At 39.1% G+C, this 24810-nt stretch overlaps 1 long non-coding RNA gene across 2 annotated transcripts in view; it reads left to right on the forward strand.

Moving 5' to 3' along the window:
- The first annotated feature begins 269 nt into the window (after positions 1 to 269).
- Positions 270 to 24810, forward strand: part of LOC147832690 (uncharacterized) — a 40522-nt gene continuing 15981 nt past the window's right edge. The window contains exons 1-3 of one of the 2 annotated variants that reach the window (XR_015945516.1): positions 277 to 475; positions 10455 to 10568; positions 18412 to 19391. This is a non-coding gene — a long non-coding RNA (uncharacterized LOC147832690). Of the gene's footprint in view, positions 476 to 10454; positions 10569 to 18411; positions 19392 to 24810 lie in introns of those variants that run through there. The other variant, XR_015517273.1, reaches the window with a different exon arrangement.

The following is a 24810-nucleotide window of genomic DNA, read 5'->3' on the forward strand; positions in this document are numbered from 1 at the left end:
AGGAAAGGCTAAATAGTCAAAAAGAATAAATAACAGAATAATGATAAATAAATAATGTGACAATGTTAATAACAATAGCAAAAGTAAATGCAAAACAAACCAACAAAATAATAAATAAATATCAAAAACAATATTAAAAGCAGAACAAAATGAAAATAAAACAAGTAAAAAAGAAAATTAAAAAAATCTTGCTGAAATCAAGTCTTTTCTGTCTTTATGTTGACTGTTTTGAATCGGAATGACCTGTTTTCGCTCAAACGAACCAAATCGCGATTCAGTTGATTCAAATGAACAGTTGATTCGTTCGGACGGAGGGCGTTCTCACTCTGCCAAATCACATCCAGATCATCGGCTAAAGTGGATTTACCTTCAGAAAAATGAAAAATAAAACCTTAAAACGCGTCCTGCAGTTTCCAGCGACGAAGAAGGACTTTACTGACCGACACGTGAAGCTGAAGGACTGTGTTATTTACAGGTAAGGCCTAAACACATAAGAGATTCAAAACATTATGAATCCTGTTTCGGAAGCAAAATACAGAGATATGGATATTGTCCGTTATATCTCACAGTAGTTGCTTGTTTCATGTTAAACTTGAGTTTATATATTTAGGTTTTAACGTTGTCTTTATAATTGCGATAAGCTAATTAGCCTAAATAAACTCACGAATCACGATTAACTAATTAGAAATGCGCCCATTAATAAATTAGACACGGTTTAGACACTACCAATGTTGTTTGTAGTAAAAGTGTGAAAAGGAAGTATACAAATGACCTCTAAAAGCTGGGTTGTGTAGTCCAATGTTGGGCTAAATATAGACAAACCAAACTGATGCAATAAAAGGAATAATCTATATTATATTGAAAAATCTAGCTTAATTTTGGCTTTGTCTATCCATATTTGACCCAAGGTTGCGTTAAAACAGCACAACGTCCTTTTAAAGTATGATTGGTACCAACCACCACCATTAAGACAATAACAATACTACATTTTTACTATGATATGGTAATAATTTACATAAGCGGAGATACAAAGTCACAATCCAGAGAATCAAAAAGTCAAAAATCTGTTTACACACACACACACACTACAAATTGCTGGGTTATTTGACCTTACATTTTGGGTAAAACCAACTGGGTTTGTTTATTTAGTAAATGAAATGGTTCCAAATTTAACCCATCATTTAGGTTTATCCATATTTCACCAAATTTAAGATGAAATTATATATTAAAGTAGAATGAACCGCCAACTACTCCAGCATATGTTCTTCCAGCTGCAACCCAGTACTGGGAAACACCCATGCTCACCCATTCACACACTCATACACTACGACCAGTTTAGTTGAACAGTTCCCCTAAAGCGCATTTGTTTGGACTGTGGGGGAAACCCACGCCAACACGGGGAGAACATGCAAACTCCACACAGAACTGTACTGACTGAGTTTAAATGTGAACAAGGTTCATATATGTATTCATTAACTTTCCTTCGGCTTAGTCCCTTTATTCATCAAGGGTTACCACAGCGGTATGAACCGCCAACTATTCCAGCATATGTTTTACACAGCGGAGGCCCTTCAAGCTGCAACCCAGTACTGGGAAACATCCATAGACACTCATTCACACTCATTCACACTTATACACTACGGCCAATATAGTTGATCAGTTCCCCTATAGCGCATGTGTTTGGACTGTGGGGGAAACCGGAGCACCCGGAGGAAACCCTTGCCAACACGGGGAGAACATGCAAACTCCACACAGAATTGTAGTAACTAAGTTTAAATGTGAACAAGGTTCTTATATGTATTTATTAACTTTCCTTCGGCTTTATTCATCAAGTGTCACCACAGTGGAATGAACCACCAACTATTCTAGTATATGTTTTACACAGCGGAGGCCATTTCAGCTGCAACCTAGTACTGGGAAACACACTCATTCACACTCATACACTACGGCCAATTTAGATAATCCATTCCCCTATAGCGCATGTGTTTGGACTGTGGGGGAAACCGCAGCACCAGGAGGAAACCCACACCAACAGGGGGAGAACATGCAAACTCCACACAGAAATGCAAACGGACCAAGCAGGTACTCGAACCAGCGACCTTCTTGCTGTGAGTGCTAACCACTGTGCCACAGTGTCGCCCGCAATTCATATTTTTCCTCTTAATTTTGGAGTTCATGTTGTGAAATTGTTCATAGGGTTTTCTGTAACCCTTTAGGATCGCGTATACATTTCTAATTGTGAGTTTGCAAATCCAGCTGGAAGGGTCTAGACAGCGACATCTCAGAATTCAGAACTGACCGATACATATTTAAAAAGTCAACTTCAAATGTTATGAACACGCTTCCATTATATACTTAACCAAAGCAGGTTTTGGCTGAGGCAGCGCTGATAATATTGCTTCATATTTTCACACTGTGAGTGTTCATCATACAGTGCAGTGTGTATCGTAACACGAACCATTGAGCTTTATTGTTTCTGCATTTCTTTGGGACATAAACACATTTGCCTACTCAGCAGTTCAGCCTCATTAGGAGACAGTGTTCCCAGTGTTTGTGTATGTATTTATCATTTAACCCAGGCTAATATTTGCCTGCATGGAGAGCTGAATATGCTTAGAGTAGTGTGTGTGTGTGTGTGTGTGTGTGTGTGTGTGTGTGTGTGTGTGTGTGTGTGTGTGTGTGTGTGTGTGTGTGTGTTTGCGGTATCAGTGATGCTACTGTATACATTTCTGTCAGCGGCGTAAACACACATCTGTGGTGTAGGCAAGTTTAGGCAAGTTTCTTCAAAATAAAAAGGTATTGATTGCTGATTACTAGGGATGTAACGGTATCAGAATTTCACGGTTCGGTAATACCTCGGTATGAATGTCACGGTACGGTATTTATTGAATCATTTACAGGAAAAAACAAAACTTATGAAAATACTCCAAAAAAGTGCCAAAAGTGTCAATGACATACAAATTAGCCATCTATCTGTAAGCTTTGAAACAGGAACTTCAATTTTAATAACCAAAATTATTAAACCATGTAAAAAAATAAAGTTTCAATTTAGTATTTTTGAAAACTCATCACATTCAACATTTAATCACTCACTCACTTAGATAGAGATGGGTTTAAAGGAAAATTATCATATAAATATAATCTGGTAAAAGCTGGTATCTCTGGGCATTTACAATGTCCCCTGCAACAGAAATAAACCCTCTCATTTGGGACTGAGGATTCTGGGACAGAGAGATATGACTTGGCCTATATGACAGCAGTGGGTAACGTGTGATGGTATGTGTGTGTTTGCTGATGGTGTGTTTGCTGATGGTGTGTGTGTATGTGATAGTATGTGTTTGTTTGCTGATGGTGTGTGTGTTTGCTTATGGTGTGTTTGCTGATGGTGTGTGTGTGTGTGTGTGTGTGTGTGTGATGGTATGTATGTTTGTTTGCTGATGGTGTGTTTTGCTGATTGTCCGAATGTTTGCTGATAAAGTGTGTACGAGTGTGTGTGTGTGTGTGTGTGTTTGCTGATGGTGTGTGTGTGTGTGTGATGGTGAGTGTGTGTTTGCTTATTCTGTGTGTTTGCTGATGGTGTGTGTGTGTGTGTGGTGTGTGATGTTATGTGTTTGTTTGCTGATGGTGTGTGTGTGTGTGTGGTGTATGATGTTATGTGTTTGTTTGCTGATGGTGTGTGTGTGTGTGTGTGTGGTGTGTGATGTTATGTGTTTGTTTGCTGATGGTGTGTGTGTGTGTTTGCTGATTCTGTGTGTGCTGATGATGGTGTGTGTGTGGATTATTGTGTGTGTGTGCTGACGAGTGCCTGTTTGCTGATGTAGTGTGTGTGCGCGATGCTGTGTGCGATTGTGTGTGTTTGCTGATGGCGTGTGTGTATGTGTGTCTTTTATTATGGGGCGTGTGTGTTTTGCTGATGGAGTGTGTGTGTGTGTATGTGCTGATGGTCACTGATGGTGTATGTTTTCTCTGGATGATGTGTGTGTTTTCTCCCTGTGTGTGTGTGTGTGTGTGTGTAGGGCTGATCTAGGTTTTCATTAGTGCTGAAGTGGAGGTTCTGGGGCTCCAGAGGCTTCAAATTAGATAAACACACACACAAACACACACACACACACACACACACACACACACACACACACACACACACACACACACTGAACAACTGCTGAGAGAGTTATAAGGCCTCGCTCTGCCTCTACTTGAGTGTCTGTCAGCTCTGTTTCACTCATTCACTCAGGGACTGTACTGATATTAATACTGACACTGACACTGGCCGAGAGAGCTGAACGTGCTGCAATTTAAGAAAACACACACAATTACAGTAAACATCAGCAAATTAAGACAAGATCCTCTTCAGTTTCACAGCATATGTGTTACAAATCCTCAAACCAAACGGCTTCATTTGACGCACTAAAATGGGGTCCGAGGAGGGTCTTCAATCTTCAGCCGAATATCCAGATCTGCCCTGAACCCCCCGGAGCTCATGAGTCTACAGCTAATTGATGACAGGCAATTAAAGCAGCTCGTTTAACCTTGGGGGGTCCGAGAGGAGAGACACCGAGAGAAACAGAAGAGTAAGCATTTACTCTGCATCATTAGACCGCGGAGAAGAAGAGAAAAGCCGATATGAGGACGAACAGGAGCCGGTGGGACTCTCGGAGAAATCTAAATAACCCCGGTGTGGAGATGACAAACGCTCGGTAAAAAGACCAACAGCTCATGCAAAAACTCATCAGGAAGGCTGGAGAGAGCGGCCAGGTCTAATACCCGGAGAGCACTCGCTGCCGAATCAATATTATATATTCACATTTTTCAAATGAATCGACATTTAAGATTGAATCTGCTAATAAATGGCAGGAGACTGTTCCTAATGCGCTGTTTGCATTGAAGATCGCTCCTTGCTTTTGCTTTATGAAATATGTAGCGTCGTGATTAGATGCAAAACACAATAAAGGAAAACATATTTGCAGTTTTGTATTTTTTATTTAATATAACAATGCAAGGTTTTAGGCCCCGTTTACACTGTCAGGTAAAAAAAGTGCACTAAAATGCACTTTATTTAAGTATACTTGGTACACTTTTCAGTAATGTACTAAAAGTGCTCTATTTTCACACACTAATTTTGTACTTAATGTACTAAAAGATAGTATTAAGTATTTGTTAAGATGAACTCAACACCATCTAAGTCAGATTTAGTATGTTAAAAGCACATTTTAGTTCAATTTCAGGGTGTCTCAAAATAGCACAGTTGAGTACACTTAAATCAGGGGTGCTCAACCCTGTTCCTGGAGATCGACCTTCCTGCAGATTTTAGGTGCTACCCATATCAAACACACCTGAACCTGTTAATTAGGACCTGAACTCCACTTGTTAATTACAGGCAGGTGTGTTTGATATGGGTTGCAACTGAAATCTGCAGGAAGGTCGATCTCCAGGAACAGGGTTGAGCACCCCTGATTTAAGTGTACTCAACTGTGCTATTTTGAGACACCCTGAAATTGAACTAAAATGTGCTTTTAACATACTAAATCTGTATTTTAAAAATATATGTTTAGTTACAACTCGAAATACACTTGAACACTACTTTTACACATTTAAATATATTTATGACTAATTTAAAGTACAATAGTAATATATTAAAAGAACATACAAATTGTAAAAAAAAAGTGTGCTAAATACTGTATTAAAAGTATTTTGGGAAAATGTACTTCTGCTACAATACATTACTAATAGATTTTTAATAAAGTCAATTTAATGTAAACTTAAAATTACCACACTCAAATTCAATTTCATTCATGTTAAGTGAACTTAAGTACAACTTTTGGGAAATTGTCCTTCTACTACAATACATTACTAATAGATTTTTTATATATTAACTTATTTTAAACTTAGGATTAGTATGTAAACAGCAGGGCCGGAGTGGGACTCTTTTTCAGCCCTGGAGTTTCAAGCCTCAGACCGGCCCACCTCAGTTCACCACTGACTATATTAAAATAAGGTTATTTCCAATTCAGTTTCTAATGACACTATCACGTCTTCTTTTGAGAGAACAGCTCTTTTAGAACTTCAAATGTTCAACAACCCTTACAGTATTATATGTCTTAACAATAAAAATGAAAAAAAAAAATTGTTACTCAGACAAGGACCGAACCCAGGTTGGCCGCGTCATAATCTAACGTTCTAACCACTGTACCACAACAGCTGTACGTTGAATGGTGACTTATCTAGTTATATCATCATTAACCTGCAACCTGCTCACGAGGCTACGAGAAAATAGATAAAAAGAGCAGAGCTGCGGTAAAATAATGAATAGGAAGGCTGTGGTCAAGTAAATAATTTAATTATTTTTAAAAAGTGTGACTGCTGAGAGCAACCGATTCTGGAACTAGGGACACCGGCCCTCGCGGCCAAAAAACGGACCGGCCCACCGGGAATTCTCCCGGTCCTCCCGATTAGCCAATCCGGGCCTGGTAAACAGTGTACTAAAAATCAGCTAATGTTTAAAGCATTTAAAGCACACTTTTGGATGTTTTTCTGTAGTGTACTTTATTGTACACTAAAAATTTATTGAAATATTACTGGTATTCAGTATACTTTTGTCAAGTGTAATAAAGCCCCACTGAAGTATAAACATGCTTTTAATTAGTATATTTATAGTGTAAAACCATCAAACTTTTATTTAACACAAAAAAATAACAATGTATTTAAAATGTATTTGCGGGTATTTAAGTGTATTTTAATTGCATTTAATTATTTATTTTTTTCAGCTGGGCTGTCAGGTCTTGATGTCCACTTCTGATTTATTGCCTATATCTGATTTGTTTGCCTGTTTGTTTACACGTTGTTTTAATTGTGACCCCTATCCAATTTATGCATTTACACTTGCCATACTATTTACGATGTCGCGCATACATAAAGGCGGCTTCTAGCATCTGTACCACACTAGCCACGATGCAAGAAACTGTCTTGTTTTTAGCTCTGTGAAATATGCGAAGTGTATTATAAGCAGTGAATGGTTTAGTCCGGATTTAGCCCCACGTAGTTTATGTAATGGTATGGCCCTGATGTGTGTGTGTGTATTAGAAGTTGTAGCCTTTGCCTGTGTGCGCACTGGTGTTGGAGAGAATAACGTTATTCTATGTGTCGCCCGCAGGGCGTGTGTTAATAGCGACAAAAAGCAAAAGTTACAACACGAAGTTCCCCCAACTTTAAAATTATATTGAGGAGGGAAAGGGCCGTCATCGCAGCTTGCGCTTATGGTTTATATGCTGTATGATGTCCTCCAGCATTCAGAGGAATGTGTGGGTACGAGAGAGATCTCAGGTCTGGTGGGAGGAAAATGTGGCGACTGACCACTTTTCTCCTCTGTGTTTCCTCTGATGTTGTTTATCTGTCCTTATGTAAAAAAAAAAATAATCTAATACTGAAACTAACAAAAACTAAACCGGGCTCAACAATAAGGACTGCTGGTGGCTCGGGGCCAGCGTGAAAGACGCTCGAGACAGTAGACAGGATTGTTACTGGCCCCTATCGGCCAGTAACGATGAGCACATTATTTTTTTCATGACCTGGTAACAACTGGTACAGCGAAAAGATGGCAATATGCTGGCAACATCAAACTATGAGGCTAAAAGCAAATGTCTGTTTCTAAAGTTTTGGAAGCAGACAATTACATGCATACAAGATTAAGAAACTGAAAAAAAAAAAAATAAATAAATAAATAAAGAGTCGTCAGTTTGGCAAGCCGTTTTTATAAAAATAATTTAGAATTGCAATGAAATAGCAGCACATTTTCCAGACTGCTCTTTCGTTTGCATAAAATCTTGAATTGTGCTCATTTTACATTTATTAACACTTTTAAAATGTTTAAATTCTAGATTCTCAGACATTATTTAAAATATGTGGCTAAGAAATAGCTATTCTCTTTTTTTTTTTTTTTTTTTTTTGGTGTGGCCAGAGAAAATTTTGGCAGGGCAAATAAAAATCTCAAAATCCTGATTGGCCCAGTGGAAAAAATCCTTAGCGTTAAACCTGCTAAACTAAAACTCATTCATTTATTTTCTTGTCGGCTTAGTCCCTTTATTGATCCGGGGTCGCTACAGTGGAATGAACCGCCAACTTATCCAGCAATTTTTTACACAGTGGATGCCCTTACAGCCACAACCCATCTCTGGGAAACATTCACACACACATTCACACACACACTCATACACTACGAACAATTTAGCCTACCCAATTCACCTGTACCGCATGTCTCTGGTCTGTGGGGGAAACCAAAGCACCCGGAGGAAACCCATGCGAAGGCAGGGAGAACATGCAAACACCACACAGAAACGTCAACTGAGCCGAGGTTCGAACCAGCGACCTTCTTGCTGTGAGGCGACAGCACTACCCACTGCACTAAATAATTAAACTAAAAATATATAAACTAATAAACTCTAGTAAATCTGCCTCTAGAAACTAATTAAAACTGACTGAATTTGAAAACAAAAAGTCACAACGAAATAGAAACTAAAAATAGTGAAAAATCCCAAACTATTTTAACCTGGATGATAAGACCTCTATATTGTACTGCATTATGTCCTTAAAAATCTCCCAAAGTAACACATCAGATATTTTTAAAGAAGTAATCCAGTCGTGTAATGCATTACTTTTAAAAGTAACTTTTCCCAGCATTGGCTTATGAGAGGATCTTTTCCGGCTCCTGAGACGGATCTTAATGCGTTTTTAATGAGAGTTGTGGGCAAAGTGTCTCTGCGTCAATATGATGTGTTTACGTGTGTGTGTGTGTGTGTGTGTTCCCAGGTGTTTATCCTCTGTTCTGTCCTTCTTTGTGATTCAGTAATGACCACTTCAAACAAAAGCCCTGCTGTTATTACCCTATTAATGGCTGCTGTATGTTTAATATCTGTCGGCTCGCCTCCGCTGTAGAGGTGCATAATAAGAGAGAGTTATTTTAATAAGATGACAGCGATTAATATTCTCATTTCTCCATGAACGTGAGGAAGAGAGAGAGGGCGATGCATGGCCTCCGGTGCCGCATATATTACAGTCTGCGCGCTCCATCTAATATTAATACGGTTTGGTTGGATATTTTAATATGTCTCGGGCTGAACCCATGGATGGCACGGGAAAGATAGATGGCTGACAAAAGAAAATTTTGCTGCTTCATTATTGAGGCAGTCAATTGAAAGTAATGGAGTTGGCGGCCATGAAAGAGTGTGTGAAATATGAACTGAGGGAGTCTTTAGCCTCTCACACACTCCAGCGGATCAGCCAGACGGCGGCTTTTTACATCAGCAGTCGGCTGAAAACTCAAAGACTCTGAGACTGAATACAAAACAATAATATAATATAATATAATATAATATAATATAATATAATATAATATAATATAATATAATATAATATAATATAATATAATGTGATGTGATGTGATATAATATAATATAAAATATAATATATAATATAATGTAATGTAATGTAACATAATATAAAATAATGATAATATAATATAAAATAAAATAATGATAATATAATGATATTATAATGATAATATAATATAATATAATGTAATAAGAATATAATAAGAATATAATATAAAATAACAATGATATGATGATATTATAATGATTAAAATATTGATAATATAATTATAATATAATATAAAATAATGTAATATTATATAATGATAATATAATATAATGACAATATAACATAATATAATATAACGATAATATGATATAATATAATATAAAATAATGATAATATAATATAATATATAATAATATAAAAATAATAATATATAATATAATAATATAATATAATAATATAATATAATACTATATAAAACATATTGCAATATACTATAATATAAAATGATTTAATATAATATAATAATATATATTGTTTGCAATGTAATAATGTTGCAATAACTGAATATTTTTTATTGTACTTTTTAAAAAAATGTTTTTCTATATTTAATTTATTTTTAATATATATTATTTCATTTCAAAATATTTTTTTGCAGTATAATATAGGATTCTTATATGAAATATTTGAGTTGCACTGTTGTATTGGAGAATTTTCAGTATTAAAAATGAACAAACCTAATGTTGGGTTAATTTTTGCAATAAAGTTGAATGTGACTTTTCATTCCGATTACTGGCTTTGTCCGTATTTATATTTTTATCGGTTTTATCGGTGCATCCCTAATGAAATTGACTGATTCTGACATAATCATGTTATAACTTATGTAAAATTTGACTTGCAAATCATAATCAAGCACAATTTTATTTTTTTTAGCTGATGTATTACTGCTATTTGTTTAGGAATAATGCATAATTTCTGACGCACAGATTCTCTCTATATAATCATGCTCATATCTGCTGATGTCTTTGCGTTCTGAAGATGCTTTTTTAAATCATTGTCAAGTGTTTTCCTCCTCTGAATTGCAGAGTCAAGGTCCAGCTTCTGCACTACAAGGCTTTTCATTACAAATACGCCTCCAGTTTCCTCCTGTGGAGCCGTTCTGGAGGACTCTCTCATTTATAACAGCACAAATGAATGAGGTAAAGCCAGGAGACACCGTTTCCCTTCGCATTCCATCAGATTACTGTCTGCTGTGAGAATGAATGTGCGCCGCTGCTCTTGGAGGTTGTGGATGTGTTTTCAGGCAGACGACAGCACCGACCCTGACCTTTAACCTTTGCTCTGTTCATCAGTGATGGATGTGGAGTTCGTCGGTCCTCCATCAACCCTACGTGTGTGTGTGTGTGTGTGTGTGTGTGTGTGTGTGTGTTTTGTCCTTTTTTTATATATTGAAAAGAAAGTTGGTGGCCAACATGGTGGCTCAATGAATAGCACTGTGGCCTCACAGCAAGAAGGTTGCTGGTTTGAGTCTTGGCTGGCGCTTCTGTGTGGAGTTTGCATGTTCTCCCCGTGTTGGCGTGGGTTTCCTCTGGGTGCTCCGGTTTCCTCCACAGTCCAAACACATGCACACATTGATCAACTAAACTGACCCTAGTGTATGAGTGTGTGTGTGTGTGAATGAGTGTGTATAGGTGTTTCCCAGTACTGGATTGCAGCTGGAAGGGCATCCGCTGTGTAAAACACATGCTGGAATAGTTAGCAGTTCATTCCGCTGTGGTGACCCCTGATGGATAAAGGGACTAATCTGAAGGAAAATGAATGAATGGATCAGATAGAGAGAGAGAGAGAGAGTGGGCGAGAGAGGTGTGTAATGTACAGCAGTAGAGTGCAGCTGAAGGTGCTAAATCAGTCTGTATTTCAGGTCTGAACAGCGTCTCTTTCATTCTGCAGTTCTGCTTCGTGGAGTATGAGTTCAGCTAATGTACCTTGATGTCTCTCTCTCTCTCTCTCTCCATCTCCTGCTGTTTTTATGTTCTTCTCAACACCTCCATGTCTAACTGCAGCTGTCAGACACTCCTCGACTCCTCCAGCCTGTCATCTGTCCTCTTTCTGCATTATTTCTTCTGTGGTCCCTCGCTTTTACTGACGGGAGGAATTACCTGCGCAAATCTGTGTGTGTGTGTGTGTGTGTGTGTGCATGTTAATGAGGTGCCATAATGTTCTGTCCAGGGAAATAAATCAGGCTCTCCTTGACTTTGCTGCAGTGGCAGGACATGTACAAGATAAGAGAAGGAAAGAACAAGCTAGACACGCTGACGGTTCAAGAGTTTTAATAAATCAAGCTGAAAGCTACTTCTGTATTCCACCTGTGGGGGGCGCAGTGCTTGATTCACTCATTCGATTCAATTGATTAGTTCAAAATGCCTACTCATTCCGCAGGGTGGGCCATTTATATGGATACACCTAATAAAATGGGAATGGTTGGTGATATTAGCGTCCTGTTTGTGGCACATTAGTATATGTGAGGGGCAAACTTTTCAAGATGGGTGGTGAACATGGTTGCCATTTTGAAGTCGGCCATCTTGGATCCAACTTCAATAGGAAGAGGGTCATGTGACACATCAAACTTATTGGGGATTTCACAAGAAAAGCAATGGTATGCTTGGTTTTGATGTAACTTTATTCTTTCATGAGCTATTTACAAGTTTCTGACCACTTATAAAATGTGTTCAGTGTGCTGCCCATTGTGATGGATTGTCAATGCAAGCCTCTTCTCCTGGAGCCTCATGTACGAAGACTTGCGTGGAAATCTTACTAAAACATTGCGTACGCACAAAGCTGTAAATGTGCGTACGCAGAAAAAATTTCAGATGTATAAAACACTGCGTACGCCGAATCTCACGCATATTCTTTTGTACATCCGAATGAACGTGAAACTGAGCGCAACATGCACGAGCACAAAACCCCTCCCTGCCTCCTCCCCCGTATGAATATGCTAATGACTATGCTAATGGCAAAACCCAACGAAAAAGCAACGGCAAAAGCAAACAAAAAGAGAAACTTTGAACAGAATGTGAATTGGAGGTGCTGCTTTCGGAGGTAGACCGGAGGAAAGCGGTGTTATTTGCAAGTTTGTTCTCCGGAATTAACAACAAAAGAAAAAAATAGAGTGGGAGAGTTTAGCTGATGCGGTCAACACAGTTGGGTCTGAACATCGCACTGAGTGCATTAAAAAAAAGAAATAGTGTGATTTATAGGTGTAAAATGTTGCTGGACGCTTAACAGTCTCAGTGGCGCTACTCGTTAGACGCATGTGATCATGAATTGACACGTTCGAGCATGTACTCGGCTTGAATCCAGCGTCTGATGAACTCTTTCTTGTTTTTTCCTCCGCTACATATCAGATTTTGCCCACTATTCATCACGAGAAAGGCAAGTAGGCATCATTAATAAGTTCATATCAATAAGCATCATATTTTATTTGCACATTTATTGAATGGAAATGTTTCTGATTCACGCATGCAAATTCATCTTCAGATAGTGTCTTTATAGCAATGTGTGTGCAGTAGATCGCTCAGATTACATTGGGAAAACAGGCGGTCGCTGCAAATTGTGCTTTAATGTTTAGCTGGTCAAATGTATGGTATGGAAACCTTACATACCTACTAGATGAACCCGTCTCATACAGCTGCCATCGCAAGGCTCAGACACTTTGTAGAGAGGAATTTAACACAACTGCCTCTAGGAGTCGCCAATGGAAATAAAACAGACACACACAAAAAATGTGCGTACGCCTGCCAGAAAGCTGCCGTGAAGCTGCGCACATTCCCACGTTCAGTTCATCGTTAGTAAATCCAAACGTGAGCGATTTGAGCGTGAAACCTGGCGTACGCAAAGTTTTTGTGCGTACGCAGCGTTGATACATGAGGCCCCTGCTCTTCACACACTGATAGCAACACCGCAGGAGAAATGCCAGCACAGGCTTCCAGTATCCGCAGTTTCAGGAGCTGCACATCTTGTATCTTTGTGATTTAAATTTTTATTGAAGACATTAACCCATCAATTTGGGTTTGTCAATATTCTGACCCAACATTATTTTACAACATACCAACATTTTTAGAGTGAATCATGTAAATAAAGACATAACTGCATTGAAAATGATGGGTTAATTTAGCTCAACATTGGGTCAAAATCCCACAAATCCCAACTGCTGGGTTAAAAAGTGTCATTTAAATTTAATTGAAAGAATGAACTCATTATTTTGGATTTATCAGAATTTTGACCCAACGTCAGTTTTACAGCAGTCCAACAGTTTTAGAGTGGATAATGTAGATTAAACATTACTGCATTAATAAAATAATGGCTGGATTTATCCTAACGTTGGCTCAAAATCCCACAAATCCTAGCTTCTGGGTTAAAAAGTGTCATGTTCATTTTTTTCCAATTAAATTTCACAGTCATTTTGGGTTTGTCAGTATTTTGACCCAACGTTAGTTTACAGTAATCCAACAGTTTTAGAGTGAATAATGTAGATTAAACATTACTGCATTGAAAATGATGGGTTGATTTAGCTCAACATTGGGTCAAAATCCCACAAATTCAAAAAGTCACGATCAAAAAGTGTCATTTGCAATTGAAAAAAATAACACTCCATTTTGGGTTTGTCAATTTTTGACCCAACATTAGTTTACATCAACCCAACATTTTTCAGAGTGAACAATGTGGACGATAAACATCACACACCCTTAACTAATTGATCATCTTCACGTTATCAGTCACTTCGCGCATGTTTAGTTCAGATTTGATAAAGTGAAACTGGACTCTTTGACCCAGCGTCCTCCTGCGGTTCAAACAGAAGTCAGTCCAACTCAATTAATGGATAAATGAAGCAGATGGTTAAGTGCATTAAATATGGATGTGTGTGTTCGTCCTGAGGTCTGTCCCGTAGCGCGTTAACATTTGAAGAAGTGTGAGCAAAGATTCAGCAAAGGAAAACGATCCGTTTGCTGCAGGGAGAGACTGAGAGAAAGGCAAAGAGAGAAGAGAAGAGTTGGAGAATTTGCCTTCTGGGCTTCAGGGAAACGAGACACTGTAAAAGTTGCTGTGTTCATCTCTCAGAAGCTTAGAAAAAAGCTTGAACTCCTTTTCCTCCCGTTGCTGTTTTACTGTCATTGAGATATTATTGATTCTGATTGGCTGATGAACACACACACAGAAATCATCAGTGCATCTAAGGGCCTACTCACACTATGCCATCCGTACCGTGCCCAGGCCCATTTTCCGGATCGTTTGAGAAGTGTGAGTGCGCTGAATTGGGCTCAAGCACGGTTCACTTGGCCGGCCCTGGCCCGGTTGGAAGAGGTGTGTCTGAGCGCAGATCACTTGGGCTTTGGCGCGGTACGCTTGTGTGCAAAACGCGCCAAAGCCCGAAAACTAAAAGCGAGACGTGACTTTTAAGGGACTGTTTCATATGGATTTATTAATCATTCTTACTGTTCAGTGAACGCAAACTGCCGTAGTTTATTAAAGACGCAAACCCCTCACTGCACGACAGCTGCGCCTTCATCAGACCTCCTCATTCCTGCAGCACGAGAGCTTAATGATTGTTTATGAGCGCCAAAAGTGGCGGATCTGTTCGGCGAAATATCTGACTGCGTGTCACCGCATCCCTAAGGACTGTTTGGCGAAATATTTGACTGCATATCAAACAGCTGAAACGATATAACTAGAGAAATCTCCTCTGTGCTGCTGAGTGAGAGAGAGAGCGCTTCTCACTGAACAGCCCAGCAGCGATGACGTGAGCGTGCCGAAGCCCGTTTGTGGTGTGAGCGCGGGCCGTCGGGGGAGACGGGAGAGGGGACAAGCGTGCTTTGGCCCGGTTCGAGGCAACTGTACCTAGTGTGAGTACGGCCTAAGGGTGCGTTCACACCTGTGAATCGATTCAGTTGTTCCGAAACAGGGATTAAAATTATTGCACTGCTGCTCTTTGCTCTTGGAGTGGTTCGATTTCACACGGCAAAGTTTCTAAACAGACAAAATGAGCTAAAACAAGTCAAGTGTGAGCTAACTCTCCTCACGTTGGTCAGAGTTTCATGGTTTATTTTCAGAGTCCCGCTCAGCTGTCAGGGGAGGTGATGGCTTGGTGGTGTTTGACAAGGTGCTCGCGACGTGTCTGAAGCGCAAGAAGTGTGCGCGATGTATTAAAGGACCATGAGGGAGACGCATGGTTTCCGGGAGATTATCACTCATTTGCGGGCATTCGGGAGTCTCTTTGCTTTGCGGGAGACTCCTTAAACTTCCGGTAGACTTGGGATGTCTTTAACGACCTCCTGCCCTACTCATAATTCCCTCTTCATATAGCCGTATGCCTATTACATATCCATAAAACACTGTGATATAACCGGGCTCGGATGGTATCGCTTTCTCACTACAATCGATTCGCTCCAGAGTTCGTTTCAATCGAGTCGAGACCAGCTCATTCAAGCAATCTGAGAGCAATTGATTTTCCGTGGATCCTAGCATGATTGCTGGAGTCATATATGCCAAACAAACCACATTAACTGGGCAACTGAGACAGGTTCGTGTGGCGTGTGTGTTAACAGTTCTGTACCATCCACACTTACACTGCTGGAGTTCACACACTCACATTACAGCAAACCCTTCAGTCAGCACACACATTTCACAGTGTGTTTGTATCTGTGTGCGTGTATGTGTGTGTATTTGGGTATGTGTATGTTCCTTTGTGTGTGTAAAATGTGTGAAATTAGATGAAATAATCTAGTTAATCATTCTGGCTTAAGATTATTGTTCGATTATAAGAAGTATTAATACATAGTCTTGTTGTGCATTTAAAGAGCCCATATTATGGGTTTTTGAAAATTCCCCTCCATGTAGTGTGTAACACAGCTCTAAGTGAAGTGAAGTATCCAGCTCAGGCTTAAATCTGTAAGTGTACAGTGTTTAAAACTGTTGATTCATCTATAAAAGAGTCGACTCATAGTGCTTCAAACGAGTCGCCTTGATACCGACTCATTAGGTGTTTCGCCATGACGTACGAACGAAACCAAGTTATTCACGTGCACACGCAAACCCGGGAGATTTCCAACCTGAGGCCCCGCCCTCTAACACAGAAACCCAGACACACACACACACCCACAAACACACACGCACACACAAACATGCCGGTCGATTGAAGTCACACTGCAGATGGATATTATCGAGCCTCTACCCAAAGATGAAACATCAGCATTATAACCAAGCAGTTGGAAACTTCTGGAAACTTCTGGAAGCTACATGCTACAAAGAATACTTCATCTGCGTTTGTTAAAGGAAGGATCAGTAAAGAGTAACTTACTGATGGACGTCAGGATGGATTTTTCTTCCTCCATTTCTCAAGGGTAAGTACGTGCGATTAAAGTTGTTGCCTCGTTTACTCGAGCTTGCAAATGTATTTAGTTGTGATTTGTTACTTGTAACCACGTGTACTGTATCAGGTTAACTGGCTATATTCTCTTATCGTGTGCAAAGTCACGTTAAAAACGCGACGCGTGCTGCTTTGTTTACGGAGCTCCGTGGAGGAGGGTAGTGTGTGTGTGCGTGCGCTGTCGTCCGGAGGTATGTGTGTGTGTTTGTGTGTGCGCGTGCGCGTGCGTTGTTGTCCGGAGGTGTGTGTGTGTTTTTGCGTGTGTGTGTGCGCAAGGGCGAGGGCAATATGTGTGTGTGTGTGTGTGTCTGTGAAAAGAGCAGAGTGAGACAAGCTAGAAGATCTCCTCGACAGTTTTTGGAGTTTTTGCTCAATAAAATAGTTAGTCGTCTGAATTTTCAAGTCCATAGTCTGTATTTACATTGACCCACTGGCAGCTAAAATCCACGCCTACACTATCGAGCGTGTATGAACTGTGATTACTTTTAAATTGCTGATTAGCTGTTTGGCATTTCACTCTGACTGAAGGCAGTCGACCAATCGCAACAGACTGTCATCGGTCCAATCAGCGCAGATTAGCTTCGCGCTAAGGAGGGGTTTGGGAACAAATGAATCACTGGACGATTCATACAGGAGTCGCTGGGATAAATAGGTAAAAATAAATGCAGATTATAAGACCATGAAAGTGTTTTTTGACCTTGCATGCATATTAGACTGTTGTTGTAGACCCTGACAACTAAGATATGACCCTATTTCATGTATAATATGGGCTCTTTAAACAAACAAAATAATCAGCCAATGCGATCAGCAAAATAACTGAGTTTAATGTATTGACTTCAGATTATCGTCAGATTATTTGGCTTGCTTTAATAAAACTCTCTTCATTTTGACTCATTACCCAACATGTTTTGCTTTGCTCGTCTAGAAAAAGCTTCATGATTTAAACATTTCTAGACATTTGGACTAGAAACAAGACTAAAACTCTGAGTAAGGCGGCATTTCTGCAGTGCACAGACTACAATAAGCACCTTTTGGAATTGTAATTTGCCGAGCACACGTGTGGAGGAGGAGGAGGAGGAGCGAGAGCTGATGGTTTGACTTTGTGCAAATGAACAGAAGACGAGGAGTGAGATGAAGATGAAACCTCTCCCGTTCCCACAATGCTGCAATTACTGCACTGATTGAGGGATCAGAAAACCTCTCTCCATCTCTAGTGACTGAGTTTGAGAGAGAGATTGGATGTAATCCTTTTAACAGATCACACCGTGGCCTTTTGAGTAAATACAGACGTGATCTCAGTAACAAGTGCTAGAAAACCCCTTGTAAAAATTAATTAGCTAGTTCACTTTAATCACAGAAGCAGCTCGTATGCACACTTCATATACAGAGACCATCAGAGGAATAAACAGAGAATTGCTGAATCAATATTTGCTGGAATAACCCTGATTTCCCATTACAGCAGATTAAAACATGTGTTATGGTTATAGCTAATTGTCCTTTTCAGGATAGAAAAAGCTCTTAGGCTGCATTTACACCGCAGATCTTGATGGTTAATTCTGATTTTGTGACTGTATTTTTTTTGCTGACCTGCTTACAGAAGGCTTTCTTTACCATTCCAGATGACTTTATTAATCAGGGATTTGAGTCATGTCAGAGATGTATGGATGCAGTCCTCCAAGCTCATGATGGAGTCAGACACAATCTTCATTCTGTCTCCACTGCAGCAGGACTTTATATTCTATACTGGACATTATTTCTGTTCAGTGATGAGACTTAAGTCTGAGCAGAGTCAGACCGCACTGTCCTCATCAAATCAGTCAACATCAACACATGATCAGATTTAATTGTGGTCAAATAAGCAAAATCTAGAGGCCTTCACCTTTCATAGAGACACTTCTGACACCAAATCATCTACTAGAAGTCAAGATATTATCTGCTGATCCTAAAACTTGGAGAGGCGACAAGACAGGTCGTATATATATACACAGTATATATACTGAATATACCATGTTTTAAAAAATGATGAGTACTTGCAATAAATGCCTACAGTATTTTAATGTGGATATTTATTTCTATATTTCTAAGTCTTTTATGTAATTATAAAATATTTCAATAAAATGCAGCGGTCAGCAAATAAAAGCATCCTTTAGAAAGCAGCTCGTCTGTCAGTCAATACGAGAGGTTAGTTTTACCTCAGAGTGTGTGTTTTCCATCCTGACGCTGCAGGAATCAGTCAGTAACTCAGCGGGAGTGTGTTTACGTCTCATCTGTGCTGAACTCCAACCGTCACGTTCTGCATCTGCAGGCTGAAGTGGATCATGTCAGCAAATGTAGTCTTGACAGTGAAAATGAAGCAAGGGAATTGGAGATCTTGTTTTAAATCTCTGAAAACGCTTTTATTTTTCATCTCAGACCTGCGTTTGTTTTTCTTTTAGAGTGTGCTGAATTACTTAAGGAAACTCCCAGAACAAACAAACCTGTCAGTCTTTGGCCTCTGAAATGCTGATTGATTTGACAGACCTGGTTTACTTATGACCGAACTTCACTGCTTTCTCTTTTTTCCCTCTCTTATTTCTCAATAAAATACACTTCTTAGCCCAAATGTTTGTCAAATATGTACACTGCATGCATGATTAAGATGGCAAATCATCTAGAGGGTGCTGTCAAAACTTTGTGCAAATCTAAAATGAGTAATTTAGGGCATGTTTTGTTGCACGTTTCAGATGACAAATCCATTAGAGGGCGTTTTTGTGAATCTGAAATACGTTACTTAGGGTACGTTTAGTTGTACATTTCAGTTGACAAATCCATTAGAGTGCCCCGTACACATTCTGGAAATATGTAATGCGTTACTTATGGTATGTAAACGTTACTTCGGGTACGTTTTTATGCATGTTTCAGATGACAAATCCATTAGAAGATGCAGTCTACATTTCCTGCAAATCTGAAATACGTTACTGAGACTGTGTTTTGTTGTAAATTTCAGACAAATCCTCTAGAGGGCGCTGTCTACATTTTGCAAATATGAAATGCGTTGCTTAGGATACATTTTGTGGTACGTTTCAGATAACAAATCCACTAGAGGGCGCTGTCTACATTTTTAGCTAATCTGAAACATGTTATTTATGGTACATTTTGCTTCACCTTTCAGATGACAAATCCACTAGAGGGCGCTGTCTACATTTTGCAAATATAAAATACGTTACTTATGGTATGTAAATAGCTTGTTTCAGATGACAAATCAAGTAGAGGGCGCTGTGTACAATTACTGAAAATCTAAAATATGCGACTTAGTTTAAGTTTTGTTGTACGTTTCCGATAACAAATCCACTAGAGGGCGCTGTCTACATTTGTAGCTAATCTGAAACATGTTATTTATGGTACATTTTGCTTCACCTTTCAGATGACAAATCCTCTAGAGAGGGCGCTGTCTACATTTTGCAAATATGAAATGCGTTGCTTAAGATACATTTTGTTGTACGTTTCCGATAACAAATCCACTAGAGGGCGCTGTCTACATTTTTTTGTGAATCTGAAATATGCTACTAAGAGTGTGTTTTGTTGTACATTTTTAGATGACAAATCAAGTAAAGGGTGCTGTGTACAATTACTGCAAATCTAAAATATGCGACTTAGTTTAAGTTTTGTTGTATTTTTCCGATAACAAAACCACTAGAGGGCGCTGTCTACATTTTGCAAATATGAAAAACGTTACTTGGGATACATTTTGTTGCACGTTTCAGATGACAAATCCACTAGAGGGCACTGTCTACATTTTTTGCGAATCTGAAATGCGTTACTTAGGGTACATTGTGTTTCACGTTTCTAAACACAAATCCATTAGAGGGCGCTGTCTACGTTTTTGGCAAATCTGAAATTCTTTTAGTGATTTGTTTAATTAGAAATTAACGGTTAATTTAGAACTAAATTATTTCGAGTGCATTTTTCGTGTAAGAGAAAAGTGCACTGCGACCACATATAGTTTTACCTCAACTTTACATTGCTTTATTTTGTGAAAACATGCTTTACCTAACATAAACAGAGTGATTTACAGCACAACACAACACCCTACAAAGTGAGCTAACTAGAAAAGTTCTCCAAATAGAGATAGATACGTGACACTAATGTGTTTGTTTACATATCACAGACGTTGTTAGGTTGTTTTGCGGTATTGGTTTGGTGTTGTACAAAGAACTGCACAAAAATAATCCTTCATTCATCAATAATATGTCAATGTACATGTCATTAGTGTGAAAAGAAACTAAAGTTGTTGTCGACATACTGCCCCCTAGTGCTCAACCCACATAGAACCAATGTTTAACTGTTTTTTGCAGCTTCTGAAGCATGTATTTCCAACAAGCCTCTGTTGGTTAACTCTCGACATATTTCGCAGCAGAATCGAGTGATGTTTGTGTGTGTTTTGCTTGTCTGACATACAGTATCTGTCAGTTTTCCCTCTTTCCTCTGAGTTCTCCGCTCCTCCGCTGTGCCTGAGCAGACGTGTGTGGTTTTAATGGGAGTTTCTGATTTCTCTCAGAGCACTAATATCCATAACCATTCATATTCATGGCCTGCGTTAATAAAGAGGAAAATGAGCAAATCCGGGATCTTTGGATGCCAGTTGGCCTATTATCCTTCATTATCTTTTTTAATGGCCTCACTCGTGAATGGAATCAGAGCCGCGGCTGTAACTTAATAGAAAAGCGGAGAATAGATGTAGAGAACAAGAGAGCGCCGACAGATTCGCTGTCCAGTTTCTTCTTTACTGTCACTAGAAAGGAATATTAAAAGCCTCTAATAGCCTGTGTAGGATTATACTGTGAGGTCTGGTGTATTGTAATGTTTCATTGTGCTGTAAGGAAATAAAGTCATGTTTGGCTTCAGCGTGACTTCATATACTCGAGGTTATAGCCCAAACGCTAAAATAAAAATCCTTCATCATGCAAAAGTACAAAACTAAAAAGTCAAAATGTATGTATATATATATTAGGGATGTAACGGTATTGTAAATACCGTCATACCGCAATATTAATTTTTTTTCGATATTACCGTAGTCGCATGACTCGGTAAAACTATAGGTCTGAGAAAATTTGCTCAGGCGAATGAAGCGAACGGGAGGTAGCGAAAACTACAATTGCCATCAGCCCAGGGGTGGCCATCATCCCTTGCGGTCTGTTGTCGCTACAGATCCAGTAATGCGGAAATGGATTGTGCTGCTAGAAGCGGGCATCAAAAAGAGCTGGAAATGATCGAACCTGAAGCGGGTGTTGTCGCCGCACGCGTACTGAATAGCGGTGTTGTCGCGCGCGTTATGATCCGCTGTGTTGTCGCGCGCGCGTACTGTAAAGCGGGGAGGGGGGGGGGGGGTTGAGCGCGCATACTCAAGAGCGGTGTTGTCGCGCGCCTACTGAAGGGCGGGACGGAGGGTGTGACACAGCACACTGTTCAGATTGATGCAGACATAAGATCTCTATCTCACTCATGGTTTGTCCTCTCAAGTGGGGGAAAGACAATGCACAACGTTACCCACTGCTGTCATATGGGCCAAGTCATATCTCTCTTGTCCCAGAAAGCTCAGTCCCAAATGAGAGGGTTTTTTCTGTTGCAGGGGACATTGTAAATACCCAGAGATACCAGCTTTTACCAGATTATATTTATATGATAATTTTCCTTTAAACCCATCTCTATCTAAGTGAGTGAGTGATTAAATGTTGAATGTGATGAGTTTTCAACAATACTAAATTAAAAACTTAAATTTTTTTTTACATGGTTTAATAATTTTTTGTTATTAAAATTGAAGTTCCTGTTTCAAAGCTTACAGATAGATGGCTAATTTGTATGTCATTGACACTTTTGGCACTTTTTTGGAGTATTTTCATAAGTTTTGTTTTTTCCTGTAAATGAGTCAATAAATACCGTACCGTGACATTCATACCGAGGTATTACCGAACCGTGAAATTCTGATACCGTTACATCCCTAATATATATATATATATATATATATATATATATATATATATATATATATATATATATATATATATATATATATATATATATATATATAATTTAAACCCCATATAATATATCAGAAAAAACTGACAGACATAAAATATATAAATTATATATTATTTAATAGGAGGAATCCATTTAACTTACATTAACTCTTTAAGGTTTCAACATCATTAATCAGCTGAAAATCAAAAGTATAAGTATTTCTTCCAAACTAGCCACAATACCAAGTGATTCAATTTGTGCCCAAATCACAAAGAGTTTCTAAACAGACATGGGAATTATTTTCTTCACATGCATCCTTCTGATTAATATCTATTCATGCACTGTTATGCATTTAATATCACTTTATTATTTACATACTAGACTGCTACTGTTCCTTGTGACCTTTCAGAAGTTGTAGGTATGTTCTAGACACAATATTGTATGTTTTGTTCTGTTTCTGCAATGAAAATAGTTCACCTTCTCAAGCAATTGAGACTCTGGGCACATGCCAGTGTGGATTGTGTGTGTGTGTGTGTGTCAGTGATGTAGTGTGTCGAGCACACGCATGTCGAGCTCTTGCTGTGTGTGAAATAGAGACGGCAACGGCGAGTGTGTGCTGAATGTGAAACACAGTGTTGAGAGAAGATCAGCAAAGTCAGCTAGACACACACACACACACACACACACACACAACTGTCTTCAAGACACTGAAAAACACATTACATGACACACACACACACACACACACACACACACACACACACACACACATACACACACACACACACAACTGTCTTCAAGACACTGAAAAACACAACATTACATGACACACACACACACACACACAACTGTCTTCAAGACACTGAAAAACACATTACATGACACACACACACACACACACACACACACACATACACACACACACACACACACACAACTGTCTTCAAGACACTGAAAAACACAACATTACATGACACACACACACACACACACACAACTTTCTTCAAGAAACTGAAAAACACATCACATGACACATACACACACACACACACACACACACACAACTGTCTTCAAGTCACTGAAAAACACATTACATGACACACACACACACACACACACACACACAACTGTCTTCAAGACACTGAAAAACACATTACATGACACACACACACACATACACACATACACACATACACACACACACAACTGTCTTCAAGACACTGAAAAACACATTACATGACACACACACACACTCACACACACACACACACACACACACATACACACACACACACACACACACACACACACACACAACTGTCTTCAAGACACTGAAAAACACATTACATGACACACACACATACACACACACACACACACACACACACACACACACACACACACACAACTGTCTTCAAGACACTGAAAAACACATTACATGACACACACACACACACACACAGACACACACACACACAACATTACATGACACACACAAACACACACACACACACACACACACAATATAAAATGTGTGTGTTAACTGCAGAGTTTGCTGTAAAGTGAGTGTGTGAAGCAGTCCAGCAGTGTACATGTGGATGGTACAGAATTGTTAATGGACGAACACACACACACACACACACACACACACACACACACACACACACACAGATCTTCTTGCTTGTTTGTTCTCCTAAACTCCTCCATCATGTGTATATCCGCCGCAGCTGGAGGCAGAGGCAGGCGTTTATACAAAAGCCTGTTTCTGACACTCAATCAACAATAAATTAAAGGATTTTACCTTTTATTCATCTCAGAAATGCTCCGTAACTTGGTTTAATCTTTAAAATTCAATATAATTACACTTTTTAACCCAACAATTAGGTTGATTGACCCAACGCTGGGTTACCGTCATTTTTAAACTCGCTATGGAAAATCTAAATGCAAATGGAAATAAGCAAAAAGTGACACAAACATATTTAAAGTTCATTTTAATCTGAGTTTAATTGTTTGTTTTCACT

The sequence above is a fragment of the Danio rerio genome, chromosome 19 (assembly GCF_052040795.2).
Source record: "Danio rerio strain M-AB ecotype USA chromosome 19, GRCz13ab, whole genome shotgun sequence".
NCBI lineage: Eukaryota > Metazoa > Chordata > Actinopteri > Cypriniformes > Danionidae > Danio > Danio rerio.